Source organism: Acipenser ruthenus, chromosome 60 (genome assembly GCF_902713425.1).
Source record: "Acipenser ruthenus chromosome 60, fAciRut3.2 maternal haplotype, whole genome shotgun sequence".
In the NCBI taxonomy this organism is placed as follows: Eukaryota; Metazoa; Chordata; class Actinopteri; order Acipenseriformes; family Acipenseridae; genus Acipenser; species Acipenser ruthenus.
This window is the reverse complement of record NC_081248.1, coordinates 922369-950273: the sequence shown is the minus strand read 5'-3', so window position 1 is coordinate 950273 and position 27905 is coordinate 922369. Positions and strand designations below refer to the sequence as shown.

Sequence of the window (27905 nt, the reverse complement as noted above, 5' to 3'; positions counted from 1 at the left end):
TGAGTTTATTAACACAGTGATCCTGTTACACTGACTGTGTCTGGTGAGTTTATTAACACAGTGATCCTGTTACACTGACTGTGTCTGGTGAGTTTATTAACATAGCGATCCTGTTACACTGACTGTGTCTGGTGAGTTTATTAACACAGTGATCCTGTTACACTGACTGTGTCTGGTGAGTTTATTAACACAGCGATCCTGTTACACTGACTGTGTCTGGTGAGTTTATTAACACAGTGATCCTGTTACACTGACTGTGTCTGGTGAGTTTATTAACACAGTGATCATGTTACACTGACTGTGTCTGGTGAGTTTATTAACACAGTGATCCTGTTACACTGACTGTGTCTGGTGAGTTTATTAACACAGTGATCCTGTTACACTGACTGTGTCTGGTGAGTTTATTAACACAGCGATCCTGTTACACTGACTGTGTCTGGTGAGTTTATTAACACAGTGATCCTGTTACACTGACTGTGTCTGGTGAGTTTATTAACACAGTGATCCTGTTACACTGACTGTGTCTGGTGAGTTTATTAACACAGTGATCCTGTTACACTGACTGTGTCTGGTGAGTTTATTAACACAGCGATCCTGTTACACTGACTGTGTCTGGTGAGTTTATTAACACAGTGATCCTGTTACACTGACTGTGTCTGGTGAGTTTATTAACACAGCGATCCTGTTACACTGACTGTGTCTGGTGAGTTTATTAACACAGTGATCCTGTTACACTGGCTGTGTTTGGTGAGTTCATTAACCCAGCTGAACAGACCCCTCCATACAGACCCCTGAGAGGCAGTAGTACTGCTCCATTTTAAACTGCCTGACGCAGTAATGTAGTTGATTCAAAGAAAAAAAAATCCCAGCTGGACAGCAGTGGTGATGTTGCTCTCTTTAATCACCTCTTTTATTAGACCCTTCCATTCAGAACAATTTCAATAGAGGAGTTGGTCACTATGCGCTGTATAACAAAATGGCTTTCGTTCACACCAGACTACAGCAGAAAGCCAGACAGTCACTCTGTAATCACTTTCACCCACTGCTAGGGTGCGGTTCATTCTCCCCAGCTGCTTTCGTTACTGATCATCTCTGGAGGCTTTACATTACATTGATCTGTGCGTGATTAAATACAAAACCTTTGTATTTAATACATAAAATATGATTTAATTATGATAGATAGATGAAATCTTAGGTCAGACCCACACAAAGTAAAAATAAATTACATAAACCACTGTTACTCTTTAAAAAAATGTATTGTATCAGTGGTCCTGAAAAGCATGTTTGAAGGTCCTGAAGTAAATATAAACATTCTTTTAATCTAAAATCTAAAATAAAGCATTGTACTTTTTAATGGCTCGGATTATGATGCTCTTCATTTGTGATTTAAAGTACTCATGATTATTAATAAATCAGGTAAAAAGAAAAGGTAATTTCAATGTTCATAAAAGTAAAATGTAATAAAACTTTAAAGATTTTGCTATAAAAACACAGTTTAAATAGTCACATAAAAAACAACATAATATTGTGATATGAAAACAAAACACATTTAAGCATAGATGACATAACTGAAATGAATCATGAAATCAGAAAATCATAATTGAACGGTGACTGCTATACCGTATTAGTCCTTTAGGCGAATTCAAAAGGAACTGCCTAAATTTTTTAGGGGAATCTCAGAGAGCTGTCCCAGATGATGATTTTAATCAAAGTTAATGTTTCACCGTAGTTTGTGGAAGATGCTTCCAACATTCAAGGTTCAGCATTTAACTAGAACCGCCAAGCCAGTCAATCTGACCGTTTTGGGTTTTAAAATTTAAATGACTCTGCGTTCCAGAATGTAATGCGCATGCCCGTTTGTGACTTTTCCTAAATATATGCATTAGATATAGTGACTGTGTTTGAGCTGCATATTCACAAGAAATTGACAATTATGAGCACGTTTACCTAGAAGCGCCCAAACCGGTCATTTTAACCGGTTATTTCAATACATATTTATTTATCAAATGTAGCCTATAATCCGGTAAATGCTCAGGGAAAGTGGAGAAGCGTGTATTGTGTGTGGACTGTACAGGTTAGAAAGCTGCCAGGTATGCAGGCTAAATAAATATGTTATGTAAATAGTTTATTGTATTATAGTTATTTATGTTTTGAAGTAGTGCATTAGATACTATTTTTGAAAAAAAAGACCCTTTGATGTTATTTTTACAAACAAATAAAATGTTTATAGAACTCCATATGTATAGAGACCCGTTACAAAATAGTCACTAGTGAAATGTTTATTTTATTTATGTTTTATTTAACTTTTTCTTGTTTTGTACTGCTCCTTTTGAAGAAAAATATTTGATGTTTTGTTTTCCATTTAAATATGGTGTTTCTGCTATGCAAATGTTTGATTTGATGTTCATAAATACAACTTTTGAGTTTTATACAATCGTTTGTCTTTCATTGTCATATTACAGCTGTTTAAAAAGCTACCGGTTAAAATGACCGGTTTGGTGCTTCTAGGTAGTTCGAAATTCCCGGCGCTTCTAGTGTTAAATTTCAACATTTCAAAGTTAGTTTTTTCCTTCTTCAGAAATTACTGTTTTGTGAAACAGAAAACAGGCCATTGCCCACAGTCTCTCAGATAGACAAGACTGGAGGACTAGAATTGTGCACCTCTGACCTATTGCATTAGCCTATTGTATTGTATTATGTACTGCTATTGTTCAGTGTTATGTGCACATTGCAAAAGGTTGTTATTATCCCTTCAGTATGTGTTTCATACCTGATCCAGGGGGTCTTGTCTGAACCATCCAGATATATTTAATATTTTCTATGAATAGGGCTACTGTCGGATAACCAACCAGAATAATCAACCAAGAATACAAATCTCAGACAGTAAAAATGTATAATTACAACAATACAGAGCTGTGCCCTCTTTACTGGACCCTGTGTTTCCATTGTACTGGAACCTGTAATGTTTTATTTCTGTCTTTGTATTGGAGATGGATGTTCCTAACATGCCTTGTTTCTTCATTTACCCAGAGCTGCCAAAGGCTGTGCTGACCAGCAGTCCTCAATGGGGAGAGCTGTACACTGGAGAGACTGTCATCCTGAGCTGTGGGGTTGATGGGCGTTTCACTGGCTGGCGATATCTCTGGTACAAGAGCAGTCAGAGAGGCACAGTGCAGATCAGAGACACCACTGGAGCCAGTTACACACTCAGATCTGTCACTCAGTCCCATAGTGGACAGTACCAGTGTGAGGCAAAAAGAAGAGATCGACCACGTTCCTCTCAGCGCAGTGACCCTGTTACACTGACTGTGTCTGGTGAGTTTATTAACACAGTGATCCTGTTACACTGACTGTGTCTGGTGAGTTTATTAACACAGTGATCCTGTTACACTGACTGTGTCTGGTGAGTTTATTAACACAGTGATCCTGTTACACTGACTGTGTCTGGTGAGTTTATTAACACAGCGATCCTGTTACACTGACTGTGTCTGGTGAGTTTATTAACACAGCGATCCTGTTACACTGACTGTGTCTGGTGAGTTTATTAACACAGTGATCCTGTTACACTGACTGTGTCTGGTGAGTTCATTAACCCAGCTGAACAGACCCCTCAATACAGACCCCTGAGAGGCAGTAGTACTGCTCCATTTTAAACTGCCTGACGCAGTAGTGTAGTTGATTGTAAGAGAAAAATCCCAGCTGGACGGCAGTGGTGATGTTGCTCTCTTTAATCACCTCTTTTATTAGACCCTTCAATTCAGAACAATTACAATAGAGGAGTTGGTCACTATGCACTGTATAACAAAATGGCTTTCATTCACACCAGACTACAGCAGAAAGCCAGACAGTCACTCTGTAATCACTTTCACCCACTGCTAGGGTACGGTTCATTCTCCCCAGCTGCTTTCATTACTGATCATCTCTGGAGGCTTTACATTACATTGATCTGTGCGTGATTAAATACAAAACCTTTACACTAAATAAAAAAAAATACATAAAATATGGTTTAATTATGATAGATAGATGAAATCTTAGGTCAGACCCACACAAAGTAAAAATAAATTACATAAACCAGTGTTACTCTTTAAAAAAATGTATTGTATCAGTGGTCCTGAAAAGCATGTTTGAAGGTCCAGAAGTAAATATAAACATTCTTTTAATCTAAAATCTAAAATAAAGCATTGTACTTTTTAATGGCTCGGATTACGATGCTCTTCATTTGTGATTTAAAGTACTCATGGTTATTAATAAATCAAGTAAAAAAACAAAAGATAATTTCAATGTTCATAAAAGTAAAATGTAATAAAAGTTTAATAGATTTTGCTATAAAAAACACAGTTTAAATAGTCACATAAAAACAACTTAATATTGTGAGCTTTTATATGAAAACGAAACACATTTAAGCATAGATGACATAACTGAAATGAATTATGAAATTAGAAAATCATAATTATTATTTAGCAGAGACCTTTATCCAAGGCGACTTACAGAGACTAGGGTGTGTGAACTATGCATCAGCTGCAGAGTCACTTACAATTACGTCTCACCCGAAAGACGGAGCACAAGGAGGTTAAGTGACTTGCTCAGGGTCACACAATGAGTCAGTGGCTGACGTTGGATTTGAACCGGGGACCTACTGGTTACAAGCCCTTTTCTTTAACCACTGGCCCACACAGCCTCCTATAATTCGTCTATAATTGAACTGTGACTGGTATACCGTATTAGTCTAGGCGAATTCAGATGGAACACTTTTTAGGGGAATCTCAGAGAGCTGTCCCAGACGATGATTTTCATCAAAGTTAATGTTTCACCGTAGTTTGTGGAAGATGCTTCCAACATTCAAGGTTCAGCATTTAACTAGAAGCGCCAAGCCAGTCAATTTGACCGTTTTGGGTTTTAAAATTTAAATGACTCTGCTTTCCGGAATGTAATGTGCATGCCCGTTTGTGACTTTTCCTAAATATATGCATTAGATATAGTGACGGTGTTTGACCGGCATATTCACAAGAAATTGACAATTATAAACATGATTACCTAGAAGCCCCCAAACCGGTCATTTTAACCGGTTATTTCAATACACATTTATTTATCAAATGTAGCCTATAATCCAGTAAATGCTCAGGGAAAGTGGAGAAGCGTGTATTGTGTGTGGACTGTACAGGTTAGAAAGCTGCCAGGTATGCAGGCTAAATAAATATGTTATGTAAATAGTTTATTGTATTATAGATATTAATGTTTTGAAGTACTGCATTATCTACAATTTCGAAAAAAAAAACCTTTGTTATTTTTATAAACAAATAAAATGTTTACAAAATAGTTACTAGTGAAATGTTTATCTTATTTAAGTTTTTCTTGTTTTCTACTGCTCATTTTGAAAAATATTTTATGTTCTGTTTTCCATTTAAATGTGGTGTTTCTGCTATGCAAATGTGAGACGGGGGGGCCGGGGGCGCCGCCGCCGCCTCACCAGCCCCAACCTACAAAAATGGCTAACATCACTCACTGTAACTAATGTAGTCTGCCGATCTACGCCACGCACTAGGACCCTAGATAAGATTAAATAAAAATGTTAAAACTATATCCCCTTCTGACCACAGGTTCAAATTCTGACTAGCTTAGAGCAGTTGCATTGCCAAACCAAACCAAACAAGAGTGCAATAGACGGCTTTTAAAAGTTATTACAACAATGGGTTTATTGCACAAGACAGTAGAACATACAAGATAAAAAGACTCCACCACTTGGCTAGAAGCCAAAGTAACAAAATAAATGAGAAAGGGGCTCCCTCTGTTAGCTGGGAGCCAAAGTAACAAATAAACAAAAATACACTGTATAAAAATATGTGTCCAACACAAAATAAATCAAATATTCAACCACAAACATGGGGGTAAAGTGCAGTTCATGTGCAAATGTATATCCAGCGTCCTCCTGTAGCAGACAGCCAGGCACCGGATAACACCGGAAACAACAAAGCATGCAGTAATCAAAACACCAATCCAAACCGAACGTATATATAAATCATTCTCGCTACAGTCGCTTCCACCCTATACTCCAGCTCCCCCTCCCTCCCCTTCTGTCGTTTGTGAGCTTTTCTATAAAAACAGTACAATAGCTATCTTTAATTTACATAAACAGACTAAGAACAGAATCTAACTATGGTCTGACACAAAATGCCAAAAGCAGTAAAATACACATACGACAACGAACAACAAGGCAAAGATAACAATACAGTATACTTCTTCCTCGTTATAAAACAAACAAAGCTAGATTAGAGTAGCACTTATCTCAGGTATTTAGCAGCAGCTACAGGTGATATACAGTGCCATGAAAAAGTATTTGCCCCTGTCTGATTTTCTGCATGTGCACATTTTTCACATTGTATTTGGTCAGATTTCTTTGTGGGTTGTAGTAGTATATAGAGGGAGTCGTCCCCCCCCCCCAGTTAACTCAACCCAATTATATGGGCAGCAGTGTGGATAAGGGCATCTGCTAAGAAATAAATAATAATTAAAGGGATAATTAGGGTCAGCTGTTTGAGTACTTTGGTTAACAACCAGGCCTGATTTGGGCCAGCCCTGCCCAATATAAATCTGACTAACTTTGGCCCTTACCATCAGACTGAAGTTGTCAGCACACAGGTTCTAGAGGCACATCATGCCACGAACAAAAGAAATTCCTGAAGACCTCCGGAAGAAGGTTGTTGATGCCTATCAGTCTGGAAAGGGTTACAAAGCCATTTCTAAGGCTCTGGGGCTCCACCGAACCACAGTCAGAGCCATATTGTCCAAATGGAGAAAGTTTGGGACAGTAGTGAATCTTCCCAGGAGTGGCCGTCCTGCCAAAATCTCTCCAAGAGCAAGGCGTAAAATCGTCCAGGAAGTCACAAAGAACCCTAGAACAACATCCAGGGATCTGCAGGCCTCTCTTGCCACGGCTAAGGTCAGTGTTCCTGACTCCACCATCAGAAAGACACTGGGCAAAAATGGGATTCATGGCAGAGTAGCAAGGCGGAAACCATTGCTCACTAAGGAGAACATGAATGCTCCTCTCAAGTTTGCCAAAAAGCACCTGGATGATTCTCAAGAGTTCTGGAACAATGTTCTATGGACAGATGAGTCAAAAGTGGAACTTTTTGGCCGACATGGGCCCCGTTATGTCTGGCAAAAACCAAACACTGCATTCCACAGTAAGAACCTCATACCAACGGTCAAGCATGGTGGTGGTAGTGTCATGGTTTGGGGATGCTTTGCTGCATCAGGACCTGGACGCCTTGCCATCATTGAAGGAACCATAAATTCTGCTCTGTATCAGAGAATTCTAGAGGAGAATGTAAGGCCATTAGTCCGTGAGCTGAAGCTGAAGCACAGCTGGGTCATGCAGCAAGACAATGATCCGAAACACACAAGCAAGTCTACATCAGAATGGTAGAAGAACAAGGAATTTAAAGTTTTGGAATGGCCTAGTCAAAGTCCAGACCTAAACCCCATTGAGATGTTGTGGCAGGACCTGAAACGAGCAGTTCATGCTCAAAACTCCACAAATGTCACTGAGTTGAAGCAGTTCTGCATGGAGGAGTGGGCCAAAATTCCTCCACGGCGCTGTGAGAGACTAATCAATAACTACAGGAAGCGTTTTGTTGCAGTTATTGCTGCTAAAGGTGGTGTAACCAGTTACTGAGTCTAAGGGGGTGATTACTTTTTCACACGAGGCATTGGGTGTTGCATAACTTTCTTTAATAAATAAATGAAATATGTATCAATTTTTTGTGTTATTTGTTCACTCAGGGTCCCTTTTATCTAATATTAGGTTTTGGTTGAAGATCTGATAACATTCAGTGTCAAAAATATGCAAAAATGGCGAGCATCAGACAGGGGGCAAATACTTTTTCACGGCACTGTAGTTCAGAACTCAGTCTAGATTGTCATTCCAATTCGCCGTCCCTCCTTCCTTGGCTGGTCCCGGCTAGTCACTGCAATCGTCCCGGCTCAAACTCCTCTTCACTTTGCCTCGCTACTTCAGGTCTCTTCTTCCTCTACCCGTTTCTTCTCTCTACTCAGCTCCGCGTTCCAGTCTCCTCACTCTCCAACTGTTCTCTTATATCGTGTCTGTTTCGACTCTGCTCGTGTGTCTGTCTCTGCTGGGGTTCCTACCTCTTAAATAGGGAGAAATCCAAAACAGTACCAGGTGCACGTAATGCTACTAATTAAGTGTAAATACGCGGATAGCCAGCTCACAGGTTCTGCAATTCGATGTTAATTACATCAGTTTGGGGTTATTAAATTAATTTAAAGCTGCAATACACAAAGGAACAAACGTGCATGAAAACATAGAAAAAAAATACAACATATATTTAAGTGCACACGTGAATACATAAATCAGACCACTAAATAATAATTGCTGCAGCCCCATTTGTCACCCCGTGTGACACAAATGTTTGAATTTGATGTTCATAAATACAGCTTTTGAGTTTTATACGATCCTTTGTCTATCATATTACAGCTGTTTAAAAAGCTACCGGATAAAATGACCCGTTTGGTGCTTCTAGGTAGTTCGAAATTCCGGCGCTTCTAGTGTTAAATTTCAACATTTCAAAGTTCGTTTTTTCCTTCTTCAGAAATTACTGTTTTGTGAAATAGAAAACAGTCCATTTTGAAATGAAAAAAACATTAGCTTTACACAGGGAAAGTCTTGCCCACTGTCTCTCTGATAGACAAGAGGTGGAGGACTAGAATTGTGCACCTCTGACCTATTGCATTAGCCTATTGTATTGTATTATGTACTGCTATTGTACAGTGTTATGTACACATTGTAAAAGGCTGTTATTACCTCTTCAGTATTATTATTTATTTCTTAACAGACACCCTTATCCAGGGTGACTTACAATTGTTACAAGATATCACATTTTTACATACAATTACATTATTCTTTTTTTTTTTACTCATTATTATAATTTTTTTCATACAATTATCCATTTATACAGTTGGGTTTTTACTGGAGCAATCTAGGTAAAGTACCTTGCTCAAGTTACTTTACAGTGTCCCCAACCAGGGATTGAACCCACGACCCTACGATCAAGAGTCCAGAGCCCTAACCACTACTCCACATTCCTGCCAGTATGTATTTTATACCTGATCCAGGGAGTCTTGTCTGAACCATCCAGATATATTTAATATTTTCTATGAATAGGGCTATTGTCGGTTAACCAACCAGAATAATCAACCAAGAATACAAATCTCAGACAGTAAAAATGTATAATTACAACAATACAGAGCTGTGCCCTCTTTACTGGACCCTGTGTTTCCATTGTACTGGAACCTGTAATGTTTTATTTCTGTCTTTGTATTGGAGATGGATGTTCCTAACATGCCTTGTTTCTTCATTTACCCAGAGCTGCCAAAGGCTGTGCTGACCAGCAGTCATCAATGGGGAGAGCTGTATACTGGAGAGACTGTCACCCTGAGCTGTGGGGTTGAGGGGGGTTTCACTGACTGGGAATATCTCTGGTACAAGAGCAGTCAGAGAGGCACAGAGAAGATCAGAGACACCATTGGAGCCAGATACACACTCAGCCCTGTCACTCAGTCCCATAGTGGACAGTACCAGTGTGAGGCACAAAAAGGAGATCCACCACGTTCCTCTCAGCGCAGTGATCCTGTTACACTGACTGTGTCTGGTGAGTTTATTAACACAGCGATCCTGTTACACTGACTGTGTCTGGTGAGTTTATTAACACAGCGATCCTGTTACACTGACTGTGTCTGGTGAGTTTATTAACACAGTGATCCTGTTACACTGACTGTGTCTGGTGAGTTTATTAACACAGTGATCCTGTTACACTGACTGTGTCTGGTGAGTTTATTAACACAGCGATCCTGTTACACTGACTGTGTCTGGTGAGTTTATTAACACAGTGATCCTGTTACACTGACTGTGTCTGGTGAGTTTATTAACACAGTGATCCTGTTACACTGACTGTGTCTGGTGAGTTTATTAACACAGTGATCCTGTTACACTGACTGTGTCTGGTGAGTTTATTAACACAGCGATCCTGTTACACTGACTGTGTCTGGTGAGTTTATTAACACAGTGATCCTGTTACACTGACTGTGTCTGGTGAGTTTATTAACACAGTGATCCTGTTACACTGACTGTGTCTGGTGAGTTTATTAACACAGCGATCCTGTTACACTGACTGTGTCTGGTGAGTTTATTAACACAGCGATCCTGTTACACTGACTGTGTCTGGTGAGTTTATTAACACAGTGATCCTGTTACACTGACTGTGTCTGGTGAGTTTATTAACACAGCGATCCTGTTACACTGACTGTGTCTGGTGAGTTTATTAACACAGTGATCCTGTTACACTGACTGTGTCTGGTGAGTTTATTAACACAGCGATCCTGTTACACTGACTGTGTCTGGTGAGTTTATTAACACAGCGATCCTGTTACACTGACTGTGTCTGGTGAGTTTATTAACACAGTGATCCTGTTACACTGACTGTGTCTGGTGAGTTTATTAACACAGCGATCCTGTTACACTGACTGTGTCTGGTGAGTTTATTAACACAGCGATCCTGTTACACTGACTGTGTCTGGTGAGTTTATTAACACAGCGATCCTGTTACACTGACTGTGTCTGGTGAGTTTATTAACACAGTGATCCTGTTACACTGACTGTGTCTGGTGAGTTTATTAACACAGCGATCCTGTTACACTGACTGTGTCTGGTGAGTTTATTAACACAGCGATCCTGTTACACTGACTGTGTCTGGTGAGTTTATTAACACAGCGATCCTGTTACACTGACTGTGTCTGGTGAGTTCATTAACCCAGCTGATCAGACCCCTCAATACAGACCCCTGAGAGGCAGTAGTACTGCTCCATTTTAAACTGCCTGACGCAGTAATGTAGTTGATTGCAAAGAAAAAAAAAATCCCAGCTGGACGGCAGTGGTGATGTTGCTCTCTTTAATCACCTCTTTTATTAGACCCTTCCATTCAGAACAATTACAATAGAGGAGTTGGTCACTATGCACTGTATAACTAAATGGCTTTCGTTCACACCAGACTACAGCAGAAAGCCGGCCAGTCACTCTGTAATCACTTTCACCCACTGCTAGGGTACAGTTCATTCTCCCCAGCTGCTTTCATTATTGATCATCTCTGGAGGCTTTACATTACATTGATCTGTGCGTGATTAAATACAAAACCTTTGCACTAAATAAAAAAAAAAAAATACATCAAATATGGTTTAATTATGATAGATAGATGAAATCTTAGGTCAGACCCACACAAAGTAAAAATAAATTACATAAACCACTGCTACTCTTTAAAAAAATGTATTGTATAGGTGGTCCTGAAAAGCATGTTTGAAGGTCCTGAAGTAAATATAAACGTTCTTTTAATCTAAAATCTAAGATAAAGCATTGTACTTTTTAATGGCTCGGATTACGATGCTCTTCATTTGTGATTTAAAGTACTCATGGTTATTAATAAATCAGGTAAAAACAAAAGGTCATTTCAATGTTCATAAAAGTTAAATGTAATAAAACTTTAAAGATTTTGCTATAAAAAACACAATTTAAATAGTCACATAAAAAACAGCATAATATTGTGAGCTTTTATATGAAAACGAAACACATTTAAGCATAGATGACATAACTGAAATGAATCATGGAATCAGAAAATCAGAATTGAACGGTGACTGCTATACCATATTAGTCCTTTAGGCGAATTCAAAAGGAACTGTCTAAATTTTTTTAGGGGAATCTCAGGGAGCTGTCCCAGATGATGATTTTAATCAAAGTTAATGTTTCACCGTAGTTTGTGAAAGATGCTTCCAACATTCAAGGTTCAGCATTTAACACTAGAAGCGCCAAGCCAGTGAATTTGACCGTTTTGGGTTTTAAAATTTAAATGACTCTGCGTTCCGGAATGTAATGCGCATGCCCGTTTGTGACTTTTCCTAAATATATGCATTAGATATAATGACGGCGTTTGAGCCACATATTCACAAGAAATTGACAATTATGAGCACGTTTACCTAGAAGAGCCCAAACCGGTCATTTTAACCGGTTATTTCAATACATATTTATTTATCAAATGTAGCCTATAATCCGGTAAATGCTCAGGGAAAGTGGAGAAGCGTGTATTGTGTGTGGACTGTACAGTTTAGAAAGCTGCCAGGTATGTAGGCTAAATAAATATGTTATGTAAATAGTTTATTGTATTATAGTTATTTATGTTTTGAAGTACCGCATTAGATACTATTTTTGAAAAAAAAGACCCTTTGATGTTATTTTTACAAACAAATAATATGTTTATAGAACTCCGTATGTACAGAGACCCGTTACAAAATAGTCACTAGTGAAATGTTTATTTTATTTATGTTTTATTTAAGTTTTTCTTGTTTTGTACTGCTGCTTTTGAAGAAAAATATTTGATGTTTTGTTTTCTATTTAAATATGGTGTTTCTGCTATGCAAATGTTTGATTTGATGTTCATAAACACAACTTTTGAGTTTTATACAATCGTTTGTCTTTCATTATCATATTACAGCTGTTTAAAAAGCTACTGGTTAAAATGACCGGTTTGGTGCTTCTAGGTAGTTCGAAATTCCGGCGTTTCTAGTGTTAAATGTCAGCGTTTCAAATTTAGTTTTTTCCTTCTTCAGAAATTACTGTTTTGTGAAACAGAAAACAGGCCATTTTGAAATGAAAAAGCATTAGCTTTACACAGGGAAAGTCTTGCCCACAGTCTCTCAGATAGACAAGACTGGAGGACTAGAATTGTGCACCTCTGACCTATTGCATTAGCCTATTGTATTGTATTATGTACTGCTATTGTACAGTGTTATGTGCACATTGCAAAATGTTGTTATTATCCCTTCAGTATGTGTTTCATACCTGATCCAGGGAGTCCTGTCTGAACCATCCAGATATATTTAATATTTTCTATGAATAGGGCTACTGTCGGATAACCAACCAGAATAATCAACCAAGAATACAAATCTCAGACAGTAAAAATGTATAATTACAACAATACAGAGCTGTGCCCTCTTTACTGGACCCTGAGAGACAGTAACATTGAGCTGCTTTCATTTGAGAGAATCAGACCCTGTGTTTCCATTGTACTGGAACCTGTAATGTTTTATTTCTGTCTTTGTATTGGAGATGGATGTTCCTAACATGCCTTGTTTCTTCATTTACCCAGAGCTGCCAAAGGCTGTGCTGACCAGCAGTCCTCAATGGGAAGAGCTGTACACTGGAGAGACTGTCACCCTGAGCTGTGGGGTTGAGGGGCGTTTCACTGGCTGGGAATATCTCTGGTACAAGAGCAGTCAGGGAGGCACAGAGATGATCAGAGACACCACTGGAGCCAGTTACACACTCAGCCCTGTCACTCAGTCCCATAGTGGACAGTACCAGTGTGAGGCACAAAGAGGAGATCCACCACGTTCCTCTCAGCGCAGTGATCCTGTTACACTGACTGTGTCTGGTGAGTTTATTAACACAGTGATCCTGTTACACTGACTGTGTCTGGTGAGTTTATTAACACAGCGATCCTGTAACACTGACTGTGTCTGGTGAGTTTATTAACACAGTGATCCTGTTACACTGACTGTGTCTGGTGAGTTTATTAACACAGTGATCCTGTTACACTGACTGTGTCTGGTGAGTTTATGAACACAGTGATCGTGTTACACTGACTGTGTCTGGTGAGTTTATTAACACAGTGATCCTGTTACACTGACTGTGTCTGGTGAGTTTATTAACACAGTGATCCTGTTACACTGACTGTGTCTGGTGAGTTTATTAACACAGTGATCCTGTTACACTGACTGTGTCTGGTGAGTTTATGAACACAGTGATCGTGTTACACTGACTGTGTCTGGTGAGTTTATGAACACAGTGATCGTGTTACACTGACTGTGTCTGGTGAGTTTATTAACACAGTGATCCTGTTACACTGACTGTGTCTGGTGAGTTTATTAACACAGTGATCCTGTTACACTGACTGTGTCTGGTGAGTTTATTAACACAGTGATCCTGTTACACTGACTGTGTCTGGTGAGTTTATTAACCCAGCTGAACAGACCCCTCAATACAGACCCCTGAGAGGCAGTAGTACTGCTCCATTTTAAACTGCCTGATGCAGTAGTGGAGGTGATTGCAAAGAAAAAACAAATCCCAGCTGGACGGCAGTGGTGATGTTGCTCTCTTTAATCACCTCTTTTATTAGACCCTTCCATTCAGAACAATTACAATAGAGGAGTTGGTCACTAGGAGTTGGTCACAGCAGGAAGCCAGACAGTCACTCTGTAATTACTTTCACCCACTGCTAGGGTACGGTTCATTCTCCCCAGCTGCTTTTGTTATTGATCATCTCTGGAGGCTTTACATTACATTGATCTGTGCGTGATTAAATACAAAACCTTTACACTAAATTAAAATAAAAAAATACATAAAATATGGTTTAATTATGATAGATAGATGAAATCTTAGGTCAGACCCACACAAAGTAAAAATAAATTACATAAACCACTGCTACTCTTTAAAAAAATGTATTGTATCAGTGGTCCTGAAAAGCATGTTTGAAGGTCCTGAAGTAAATATAAACATTCTTTTAATCTAAATCTAAAATAAAGCATTGTACTTTTTAATGGCTCGGATTATGATGCTCTTCATTTGTGATTTAAAGTACTCATGGTTATTAATAAATCAAGTAAAAAAACAAAAGGTAATTTCAATGTTCATAAAAGTAAAATGTAATAAAACTTTAATAGATTTTGCTATAAAAATCACAGTTTAAATAGTCACATAAAAACAACTTAATATTGTGAGCTTTTATATGAAAACAAAACACATTTAAGCATAGATGACATAACTGAAATGAATCATGAAATCAGAAAATCATAATTACTATTTGTTTATTTAGCACACACCTTTATCCAAGGCAACTTGCCAAGACTAGGGTGTGTGAACTATGCATCAGCTGCAGAGTCACTTACAATTACGTCTCACCCGAAAGACGGAGCACAATGAGGTTAAGTGACTTGCTCAGGGTCACACAATGAGTCAGTGGCTGATGTTGGATTTGAACCGGGGACCTACTGGTTACAAGCCCTTTTCTTTAACCACTGGACCACACAGCCTCCTATAATTCATCTATAAATGAACGGTGACTGGTATACCGTATTAGTCTAGGCGAATTCAGATGGAACACTTTTTTAGGGGAATCTCAGAGAGCTCTCCCAGACGATGATTTTCATCAAAGTTAATGTTTCACCGTAGTTTGTGGAAGATGCTTCCAACATTCAAGGTTCAGCATTTAACTAGAAGCCTCACCAGCCCCAACCTACAAAATGGCTAACATCACTCACTGTAACTAATGTAGTCTGCCGATCTACGCCACGCACTAGGACCCTAGATAAGATTAAATAAAAATGTTAAAACTATATCCCCTTCTGACCACAGGTTCAAATTCTGACTAGCTTAGAGCAGTTGCATTGCCAAACCAAACCAAACAAGAGTGCAATAGACAGCTTTTAAAAGTTATTACAACAATGGGTTTATTGCACAAGACAGTAGAACATACAAGATAAAAAGACCCCACCACTTGGCTAGAAGCCAAAGTAACAAAATAAATGAGAAAGGGGGCTCCCTCTTTTAGCTGGGAGCCAAAGTAACAAATAAACAAAAATACACTGTATAAAAATATGTGTCCAACATTATTATTATTATTATTATTTATTTCTTAGCAGACGCCCTTATCCAGGGCGACTTACAATCGTAAGCAAATACATTTCAAGTGTTACAATACAAGTAATACAATAAGAGCAAGAAATACAATAACTTTTGTTCAAGCAAAGTATAAGTGTGACAACCACGATTCAATAATACAGCAGATAATAGTGATAGTTACATCAGGGTATGATTAAATAGTGATAGTTACATCAGGATATGATTAAATACAAAGTACTACAGGTTAAGCACTTGGCAGATTACAGTATTCTGAAGTACAGGATTAAATGCAGTAAAATAGGGGCAGATAAGAGCAAAATAAAGCACATTTACATGAAGGGTGATAGTGTCCCAGGATACAAACAGAGGAGTTCTACAGGTGCTCTTTGAAGAGGTGAGTCTTAAGGAGGCGCCGGAATGTGGTCAGGGACTGGGCAGTCCTGACATCTGTAGGAAGGTCATTCCACCACTGCGGAGCAAGGGTGGAGAAGGAGCGGGCTCTGGAGGCAGGGGAGCGTAGCGGAGGTAGAGCTAGTCTTCTAGTGCAGGCGGAGCGGAGAGGTCGAGTGGGGGTGTAGGGAGAGATGAGGGTCTGGAGGTAGCTGGGTGCAGTCTGGTCAAGGCATCTGTAGGCTAGTACAAGAGTCTTGAACTGGATGCGAGCGGTGATCGTGAGCCAGTGGAGCGAGCGGAGTAGTGGAGTAGCGTGGGCGAAGCGAGGCAGAGAGAACACCAGGCGGGCAGCAGAGTTCTGGATGAGCTGGAGCGGACGGGTGGCGGACGCAGGGAGGCCAGCCAGGAGGGAGTTGCAGTAGTCTAGGCGGGAGAGTACCAGGACCTGGACCAGGAGCTGGGTAGCATAGTTGGTGAGGAAGGGTCGGATTCTTCGGATGTTGCTCAGGAAGAATCGGCAAGTGCATGCCAGAGTGGAGATGTGCTGGGAATAAGAGAGGCAGGGGTCCAGGGTGACTCCAAGGTTCTTAGGTGAGGAAGAGGGAGAGAGTGTGGTAGATTCCAGAGGAACAGAGATAGAGAGATCAGAGGAGGAGGGGGAAGAGGAGGGAAAGAAAAGGAGGTCAGATTTAGAGAGGTTGAGTTTTAGGTGATGCGAGATAGCAGACAGACAGGTAGAGATACGGGAGGGGATGGTGGAGTCAGAGGTGGGGAAGGAGAGGAAAATCTGAGCATCATCAGCATAGAAATGGTATGAGAAACCATAGGATGCGATGAGGGGGCCCAGGGAGCGGGTGTAGAGAGAGAACAGGAGAGGACCCGAGACTGACCCTTGGGGGACTCTGGTTGAGAGAGGGTAAGGTGTGGATGTTGCTCCACGCCAGGTTACCTGGTAAGTGCGGTTGGAAAGGTAGGAGGAGAACCAGGCCAGAGCAGTGCCAGAGATTCCCAGGTCAGCGAGAGAGGATAGTAGAATAGAGTGATCGACAGTGTCAAAGGCAGCAGAGAGGTCGAGGAGAATTAGGACAGAGGAGAGAGAGGCAGCTCGGGCAGAGTTTAGTGAGTTAGTGACAGACAGGAGGGCGGTTTCAGTGGAGTGAGCAGAGCGGAAGCCAGATTGGAGAGGGTCAAGCAGAGAGTGGTTGGACAGGAAAGCAGAGAGCTGGCGGTGTACAGTCCACTCGAGGGTTTTGGAGAGGAAGGGTAGGAGGGAGACAGGACGGTAGCTCTGGAGGGAGGTGGTTTGTCTCTACACAATAGTAAGTATTTATTTTAAACCAAACTTATTTATTTTTACTTTCCCTTATTTAACACACAGTTATTATTTACAAAATGTATTCTTTAACCCGACTTCATTTTTGATCCCAAACTCTTTACATTATTTTCTTTGTTTACCATCCAGTTGGTTTACGTTGTCTTTTCACATTTTCCTCGTTTTCTTTACCAGTCCCTCACAATATATTGTGCAACTTTATGGTCATTAATATAAATAAATATTTACACTTGCAAGTTGAATACAGTAATTACATGTCTCTGCTTTTGTAATAAATGTCCAGAGTAGATTGCTTCAGCTTTTTCGTGCTTTTCTCAATGCATGCTGTTTCAATCTTGTTAACCAGTTCCAGGTAATGACTGTGTGAATTTGTGATTGCCTTTCTGAACTCATCCAGTGAAGGGGTAACTGGTTCTGTGCCTTCTACGTCCTCATCACCAGAAATGTCCTCATCCTGTCCCCGTCACTGTCAATGTCACTGGTTCAATAATGTCCTCGTCACTCATAGTTGCTCATGAAGAGGCTTGGTTTTATTCAAATTCAATTCCCTCCAGTTTTGTTTATGATATTCCCAGTGTATCGCATTCCTCTCTAACAGACAGCATCTCATTCTCTTGACCACCCTTTCCTGCACACCATCCAGCATGTTTAAAGTAGTTCACATGTTTCTGACATCTGCTCCCATGCACTGCGTGTGAATTGCATGGCTTGCAGAATGTCCACCTGGATTATGGTTGCTGCTGTCCATGCACTCATCTCTCTTAGTAGAAATGTTCTGTACCAGGATTTGAAGCATGAATAACCCCCTGGTCCATGGGCTGTAGTTCACTCGTTGCATTAGTGGGTAGAAAGTGCACAGTAACTGCTTTCAGGTCTGTGAAAGGGTAGTGTCACGGCCAAGGCTGGTTACCAGAGACCAAAAACTCAAGTTTAAGTGCTGATGCACCCAAGCTGTGCTGTCCCGGTGCCCATGCCGAAAACGCAACATGCTGCTCTCAGCCTTTCCCTTAAACTAACCCTTCCCAACAAATGGGGTTTTCCTTCCTTTATGTACATGTGGCCATTCCCCAAATAGCACTCAATTACCTAATTAGAGAATGGCCACACCTGTCACTGTGGAGGGATATATTTAACCCCATCTCTGCCAAATGTGCATTTACACAGCTAACACATCACACTATTTACAGGTCCGCCCTGCCACACACCTCTTCCCTTGTGCAAAACACACATGGCCACCACCGGCCACCTCCCTCATTGATTAACTCCATCCCACGTGGGTCGGAGGGAATGTTGGAGCTCAGCCAGCCCCAGTCAAGGACTAGATGGACAGGGCTGCCCTCACCAACCCAGACACCCTGTTGTCTGGTGCCAGCTGGCCCCAACATTGTCTCCTGGTCTTCTGTGGTGACCCTTGCCTTCTGTAAGGAGGTGCCCGATTAACTCCCTTTCTACCCCCTAAGCCCGGTGTCCCATTTGTCCGATCTCGGGGCTGCTCTCCAGAGAATAAAAGTGCTTCACTGTAGTCAAAATGCTCCATGTTGGTGATGTGTGTCTTACGCACAGTCAGTGGCTATGACACCGTGCCTCTTTCTATACAGGTAAGACTGTGGGCTAATATGTGGGATTACTCTTAGCACACAATGAACATTCAGTACATAATCTCTCTGTAGGGCCGTTAAAGTTGTAGATCCAATTTTTGTGACAGTCAAACTCTGACTGTCCGTGTTGTCTTGTGTCAGAGCTGTTCTCCAGGGTGACTCTGACAGCCTCTCCAGGAGCCACAGTGAAGGAGGGAGAGGCTCTTAACCTGACCTGTGAGGCAGCAGTGAACAAAACCCCCCGCCCTGAACTCCACTACACCATTGTGAGAGACGGGGAGCCTGTGACTAACAGCACTGACTCTGCACTGTACAGCATAGCCAGCACTGAGAAGAGCCACACTGGGAGCTACACGTGTGCTGTGGAGTCACAGGGAGTGAAGAAGAGCAGCCAGGAGCTACACATTGAAGTGCAAAGTAAGAGCAGAAACTTTTCATAACTGACTTGATTGAAAGTGATCTCATAGATTATAATAGGTATCATTATATTCCCAGTATAGAATCCTTAATAAACAGATCACAGAATTGCCAGCAATATCAACACATTGGATTGGAAACAAATACACTGTACAGACACTAGTTCTGTACTATATTCAGTAGTGTATATTACCCACTAATGTTTTAGTTTTACATTAGGTTTAATTACATTTAAAATAAATTTACCCAAATTAGTGTTAATTGAGTGATTAAAATGATGGTTCAAATAAAATGCAGTTACAGCAGACAGCCATTGGAGTGACAGAGTGGCTGAAGTCTGTTCCTATAGAGCGAGTGTGAGCAGGGTAATGTTCTTGAATCCCTATCAGCTCAGTCAAGGTGTATGGAAGTCACTCGCACACACTCATACTGTACCTTCCTTCCCCCAGCGTCCTGGCACAGCGCTGTTGCTATTGGCTACAGAGTGAGCTTCACTCTGATTCATTTCATTGTGTTCACTCTGCTGCTCCTTCAATACTGCAGGATCCAAGGTGAGACTCCCAGTCAGTGCACACATTTCACATGGCCTGTCACAGCACACATGCAGGCTTCTTCCTGTGATTTCTACAGTGTGAACAGCACACCCCAGTCTTAGGGATAGTTCATTAAAAAAGAATGATTTCCTGATTAAATATACACAGCTAATTTACAGTGTCCAAAATAAACATTTAGCAAGTTTATATAAACACATATAACACAATTATAAGAAACAAACTGAAATCAATCTGCGTATTTGTTTTTCAGGTTCCCTGTGTATTGCTGGTGGTACATCACGGTAAGACAGTATTGACCAGTGTGTGTCCAGCCAGGGGGCAGCACTCGCTATCTCTACCTGTCATCATCCTTTACAGCACTGAAAATGGAGATGGAAACTTTCTGACTCGCTCTTTAAGAATCCCTCTTGCAAACTCACCTTCACTTTGACCTGTGTCCTGAAATGCTGTATTGGGTTAATTTGGCTTTTTTGGTTTCCAGATGATAAAGATTCATTATCATTATTATTTGATTCAAGTTCAATCCAGGGTATTTAAAAAATAACCCTTTCATCAGTAATGTCACAAAGCTGCTGCCTCCACAGAGTGTCTTTACAGTTGATACACAGCTGCTCCTTACCCTGAAATGCACTCTGTGATTTCAATGGGACTTGATTACTCTGAAGCCTAGAAGTGTCATCATCCTTTAAAGCTTCTGTTATTGCTGCAGTTAAACTCTGACCCCTCCTTGTGTGTCTCTGACATCTGTCTCAGGAAAACCTCGGATCAGGATCAGGAGCAGTCAGCAGAGAGGATTGAGCTCTGCAGCCGTGTGCAGCACACTGGAGTGGAACTGCAATAGTATTGTACTGTCGTACTGAAGATCAGCCTGACTGCCATGTTTTAGAACTACTGTGAATATCTGTTCAAACTGCGGCTGTAGTTTACAGAAAATGACCATTGACTGGGGTATTTTCTAAGACCTCAAAACAAATGGATTATTCATTGATTGTTTGATTGAATTCATTTATTTAATAGATTGCTTGATTGCACAGTGTAACTTGAAGTGCATTACTGAATAATGTATGTATTCATAAGCTATCCTTTAGTCAATAAACTGCTTTATTCTACTAGTGTTGTTCTGTATTATTAATGATACACCTTCAACATGTATTTGAACTTTCAAAGTATTGGGGGTTTCAGGTAGCAAACAGTCATTATTATAGATATTAACGGTAATTAAATTATATGTTTCCTATCCGTTGGAAGGGGTGTGTTGTATTAAGAACATAAGAAGATAAGAAAGTTTATAAACAAGAGGGAAAAAGTTAGAAAAACTTGTCAGAAATTGCCGAGACTCTCTATACAGCTCCAAGAGATTTGCTGTTTTCATCACTTAGAATTACCATCTGTACCAGTACCAAAAGTTTGAAACTTTTTTGCAAAAAATGTGAAAAAAATATATAAATACGTCTTATACACAATGAGATATAAGTCATCAAACTCAGTGAAAAGTGTTGCTCTCCTTCTTCTTCCTCTTCTGACGACTTTTCAAACAGAAAAGCTAAATAACTGGACATGTACCAGTCATGTGATTGCGCATGTTGGTCAACATCAAAATAAACCAGGGAATGCAAGCAGTTTGATATCCATACCATTTATATTAAACAATTTATTTATGTTTTAAAACAGCACATATCACACACACACACACAAAAAATTACCATTGTTTGAACTTGCAACATGAGGTCTTTGAAAAGCCCAGGCCTTAGCCCGCTGTGCCACTGCGCTGTAGTTGAAAAACAAATCTAATTATTAGAAACAATCTCTTAACACCAAAAATTGCTATATTAAGAAATGCATGAGAAAGGATAATACCAGTCCGAATCACAACTCCATCCATTACAGCCACGACCCCTGCTCCACAGTAGACAATGCATGCAGGGTGAACGATGCCAGCATTGGAGGGACTATTTCATTAGGTTCTGTATTTAAAATGAAATCCTGCTTATTAATTCACTTAGATTTCCTGCTGAAACTGCTCATAGAGTCCAAAGAGTTTATTTAGATGCTCACCCTTTCATGCTCTTTAAACTAATGTCATCAGGAATAACAGGTGGGGTTTTTCAGATTAAAGCAGACACACTTAGGGAAGATCTGATTGTATCGGAAATGCCTATTTTGTTTCTGTATGATAAGTGTCATGTGTATGCATCAATGGTCACACAATCTGTCACATACAATCTGTGAACATATTGCATAATTTGACTTGCATTAGCATAACGTTGGGGGGGGTATTGAATTGTCACGTATTGATACTGAACAGTGCTATTATCCACTAGGGGCTGCACTATCCTTTTCAATTGCACCTTGTTTGGTTTTGTTTGTTAATATTCAATTAACTTTACATTTACAATTTGGCCCACTCAGGCAAAATGAAAATACAGAAATCAACTTAAAATGCCTAATTCCAGGTTTATGAGTAATTTGAGATATACAGCAGTGTGCACATGTATTAGAACACCCCATTGCTTCTGTAGTTTTGATTTGTTGTGCATATGAAATCAAACCACTGGAACTGAAAACTTTGGAAAATTGTCAATAGACAAATTAGCAATGATGACTTTAATAGGCCACACATGCAATTAATTTAAAATAGAAAGAGAAAAGGAACACACAGCCACAAATGGTAAAATGCTCAAGAAATTGTTTAAGATGCCTAATTAAAGCACAAAGTGGTCTAACATTTTCACAAATGGTGCCTATTGTTTCTATATCACTGAAATTGAAATTCTCACACCCAGAGGTTTTCATGCAGGCAGGTATATAAAGGATATAAATGGCGAATCCTGAGGTGTTCTAATACATTTGCACACGACTGTATATAACTTGCAGAGGAATAGTACCAGTAGGTCTTGGCTGCAGTATCCTGATCCCTCAGCATTGCTTCTGCAGTATTCTATTAACAGACAGAAAACAGTGTCAATAACTTGTATTTTTACACTGCGTCTTTACTTGTGCCCACTAGGGGGAGCTGCACCTCTTAGACGTTATAAGCTATTTTTAACATGATATACGCACACGCAAATCTGCCCCATTAACGGTATGGAAAACTGTTTTATTCGACTTGTTACTCACATGAGTTTACTCGACAGAGGTGGTTTTAGTTTTTTCTCGCTGCGAAATTGTATTCGACATTTGCATGGAAAACTGTAGCGAGTGTATTTCTGGTCCTAGCGCCATTCCTTATCCTATTTGTATTTGCTTGCGATTGTAAGTCGCCCTGGATAAGGGCGTCTGCTAAGAAATAAATAATAATAATAATAATAATAATAATATTCAAGTGAAGTCAAGCTGTCTACTGCACATGCTCTTGGCCCAAGTGATCATAAAAACAAACCTTAAATGATTATTACATGAAACTAGATGGTAACTTTACAAGTCAAGTTGTGGGGCTTGCTTTATTGGGAAAGTGGTCAAAGCAGCTGATTTGTGTCAAAAGTCACCTTGTTTACTAATTGTCTCATGCTTGGAATGTGCTAGAATTTGAAATTTCTCAAAGTTCAATGACAGTTAATTCAACAGAGGGAAGAAGCCGACTGAAGCTGATGCGGTTACTAAAACAGCTGTACCTCTTGATTGGTAGACGCCATTCCTGTTTTGATTTCATATTTGAATAGCTGAGAAGTAGAGGAAGATGTCATACCCTCTAACTTTTTGTCTAACTTGTTGGGAAAGTGGTCAAAATGGCAGTTGTTTATAAAAAGTTAGAGACAATGTAGTTGGTGCGGTTACTAAAACAGCTGTACCTCTTGATTGGTAAAAGTTATTTCTGTTTTGATTTCAGATTTGAATAGCACAGAAGTAGAGGAAGATTTCATTTACTCTAACCTTTTGTCTTACTTGTTGGGAAAGTGGTCAAAGTAGCTGATTTGTGTCAAAAGTCACGTCGTTTACAGTAAATAGGATGTCGGAAGTCTGGGAGTTTTTAAACAATGGGGAGCTTTAGAATGTTGAAAAAGTCCCATTAAAGTGAATGAAGATGGACAAAAAAAGGACAAAAAGCTTAATAGTTTAAAAAGTATAAAAGATATCAAAAAGTTGTACACAAGCACACTATTCCAGACCGGGCTACACGTTTTAAAGTTTGAACGGTGTTTCTAGTTTAAACGGTGTAAGAGGAGCAGAGTGCCACAGAAGAAGATGGAAGATTTAGTGGAGACTCTTGCTTCTCAAGCCCCTCTAATGATGTTGCCTCTGAAACGACAGCGTAATGCTGCAATATTCCACGCATTGTTAACATTTGCATTACCTATAGCAGATAGTGTGTATCCACTAGCCATGCAATGATGGCAAAACTCCCTTGACTTGTTTACGTGTTTTAAATTCAACTCTTCTGCCCATTCATTGGTTTTTATTTATTTCAAGTTATTTATTCTTTTTGTTTTACTAAAAAATGGTTTGTTTCAAATAAAAGTTTTTTTGTATTGCTGTTTTATTTAAGAAAATGTTTCACAAAAATCTTTTTCTAACAAGCCAAGAACTAAGTGGAAGAAAGTTGTTTTTAGTAGTTATTTTATTTATGAAGATGTAAAATAATTGCCATTTTTCATTTATTTTTTATAACAGGTTTAGACCATTGATAAAGTGGTGTAAACTTCATTTTCTCACAAGTTATCTGAGTGTGTATTGACGCTCCTTTAAAGTCACGATGCTCCATTTTAACAGGATTTCTTGTTTTCACTTGAGCCTCTGGGTCAGTTGGAGCTTGTGTATATCACACCTGGGCTCACTAATAATTACAGGTGCAGCAGCCTCGTCTTTGCTGCCACCGTCTCTGTTTAATCATTGTAACGGTGGTGATAGCTGGCACAGCAACAGCAAAACGAGGAGATTTTCCATGCAGGGGTCCATCGCAAAGAAACGAAGGTATTTTTACACACAGGTTTTTCTCACAGGTTTTAGCGTGTTTACTTGGTAGACTAGTGAGCGAGTAAGATTATCATGGGAAATCACCTAGCGAATATATTTCACATGAGTAATCCGAAAACTTCGTGACACATGCAAATTAGGCTATGACGACATTAAACGTCACAGGGAACCCTCTTCTATTGGATGGAATCTGCATTAGTTAGGAAACTGTTCTTTTCCTCCTATGTCGCTGCTGTTTATGTAGCAATTTTACCGAGTAAATTATAAACTCACTCGATACACGGATGGAAAGAGGGCTATAGTGACACTACAGATAAGAGACTGGCTATGGGGATTTAACCCCAAAACAGTTCAAAGTAATATGTGTGTAGTTGTACTGTAACCCGAGGGCTGAAGCTGAAATAGCTTGTATGGAAGGGGTACAGACTGATATAAATTAACAAGGAAATGTGAGTTACAGTAACAAGAACCATGAGGAAATACAAAAATAATGACTGAAAAACACAACAAACCTCATTCCTGTGCCTACAGACAACAAACCGAATAATAAAACAATCATATTAATACGAATTAATAATAATAATTAAAAAATGCACATACAGTACATTGCAGGGGAAGACCACACAGTCATTGTGGAAATAAATAAATCGATTCTTCAACAAACAACCCCTTTGTTTTGCCATTGCTGATCCACTCTGATGTCTTGTAGCAGCTGAAGCAGCGTGCCTGTCCTTGCTGCTGTGCTCTCTAAAAAGCAAGGGTTCTTTGAGGGTTCCTCAAGGAACCTTAGGGTTCTATTGCAAGTTTTTTTTTTTCTCAGTAAGGGTTCGTTTGGGGACCTCTGGTTGCTCTGTCTAATATAATATCGCAAAGGGTTCATTTTAGAACCCTTTATATCAATACATTGTAAATTGTGCTCTACAATATTGTTGTGCAAACCGCAATTTTTAATACACAATACATGATGAGAGAAAAAGTCTGTCATAAAAAGGTAAACACCATAAATGGTTATAATTTTGTGCACGGTATTGAGAGGAAATCAAAGAGCAGATCATATTTTGCCAAATATTTAACTAGAATTTATAATAGTATATGTATGTATAATATATGCACTGTAGTTTATAGCTTCCATTTGTATCCATCTTGAACAGAACCTTTAATTGGATAAATATGTAGGAAAAACCGATACGACGTTCAACACGATAATAAAACCTCAGGGCAAGCTGCCCCTGCACAACACAATACAATAAATAAATAAATAAATACATTATGCGTTCTTAATTTACAATTCAAATTCGTTGCAAATTTGTTAAGGTGTGTTTTATTTTTCCACACGATACGTTATTCTTTACATCTTAATAATTTGTAAAACGAAAATCACATTTAACAACACATGTATGAAACACACTAACTAACATGTTCTGCTTTGTGTTTATTTATTATATCGCTGGCAAAAGGCTGTTTGAAATGTTTTTAATACTGAATGTAGAAAAAGCGCGGTCCGCGAGGAAATGCCCCAGCAACAGCGGGCGCCCTCTCGACCAATCAGCTGCCAGCGCAACCCGCAGCGCGAGGCAGGTGTTCAACGTTTCTTCACAGGACGGGAGATCTTTCTTCACGAGGAGAAGCAGCTTTCTGAGAGGCGAGTAAAACCTTTTAATAACGATAATTATCTTCATTTGTGTGAATCAATGACAAATATAAAATAAAGACGCACAGACAGCTGAAGAACATCCACGAGTAAAAAAAAAAAAAGAAAAAAAAAGGTTATTTTGCTTTTGTTAATGATGCGGGTCAATGAAAGAATTTATGAGGTAATTTTTTTTTTTTTTTTTTACTAAACCTGATGACGATAACCAATTGGCCTGAACTGAGAGAGGAAAAAGGAAAATATACTTATGATACTTCTGGGTAGTTTCCCCCTCCCGCCCCCCCGGGGAGTCTAGCCGGTAAAAGAAAGTGTCAAGCTTCATTAATTATTATTGTCACCATAAATTAATCGAGCCAGTAGGTAAGAATACTTTCTGACGTAAAATGTTTCATTAAGACTATTGTTTAACGACGATTTCTAGGATACATGAATATTAAGTATGAGGTAAATATAAGATTCGCTTCACTGCTACGATTTCTCGGCCGATTCTGGTACAAAATTAATAAAACACAAATTACTGTATCTTTTTCTCTTGACTAAATGAGACTTTTTTAACGACGTTCTTTTAAAACCATGGTGTTTAATATAATTTGTCATTCATGCAAACTGAAAACAATTTTATTTTAGTACTACTGTAAAAAAAAAAAAAAAAACAACAACGTTAAAAGGCAGTACTGAATAATACTTCCTGGTAATTGTGTGACAAAGCATTAAATATTGTAGTTTACGGTGTCAATGTCACCTGCTCCATGTTCAGCACTATCATGCCTGTCCAATGCTGTTAGATCTGTCCTCATTTCTGGTAGACTGTTTGCAATTGTGCTGCTCCCATAGCTTTACAGAGCTGCAGGGATCACATATTGCATCACATGGCAGGGATGGAAATAAGACTCCTATTGCATAGCAGTTTCACCCATTCCAGGATCTTGATTAGCCACAGTGTATAGCGAACATACTCAGGTGTGTCTTAACCTCAGTGAAACCAGGAATGTATCAAACTGCTATGCAATGGGAGTCTTATTTCCATCCCTGCCCAACCTAATTTTCTCCTCTAATTCAGGGTGATGCTAAATCCAATCAGGTAGACATGTCCTAATAAAGTGGCCGGGCAGTGTATCTTAGAGAACAGCCCTTTTCAAATGCAATAAAAATAGCTTTGGACATGCTTTGACATAACTTACAAAGATTAAGAAAATCCAGGGGTACCCGGAGTCCCCTCTGTCTGTCTGTCCCCCTGTGTAAGCCTTTCTACAGAGATCCAGGGAAGTACTGATTCAATTGGGATGAAACTTGGTAAGGACATTCA

At 39.5% G+C, this 27905-nt stretch overlaps 1 protein-coding gene and 1 long non-coding RNA gene across 2 annotated transcripts in view; both read left to right on the top strand.

Moving 5' to 3' along the window:
* The window catches only part of LOC131725062 (Fc receptor-like protein 5), a 282595-nt gene that overhangs the window by 77318 nt on the left and 177372 nt on the right, over positions 1 to 27905 (top strand). The gene's annotated exons all lie outside the window — the stretch shown is intronic.
* Positions 16829 to 21146, top strand: LOC131725063 (uncharacterized). Its single transcript, XR_009320414.1, has 3 exons — positions 16829 to 19483; positions 19933 to 20034; positions 20288 to 21146. It is a non-coding gene; the product is annotated as an uncharacterized LOC131725063 (long non-coding RNA).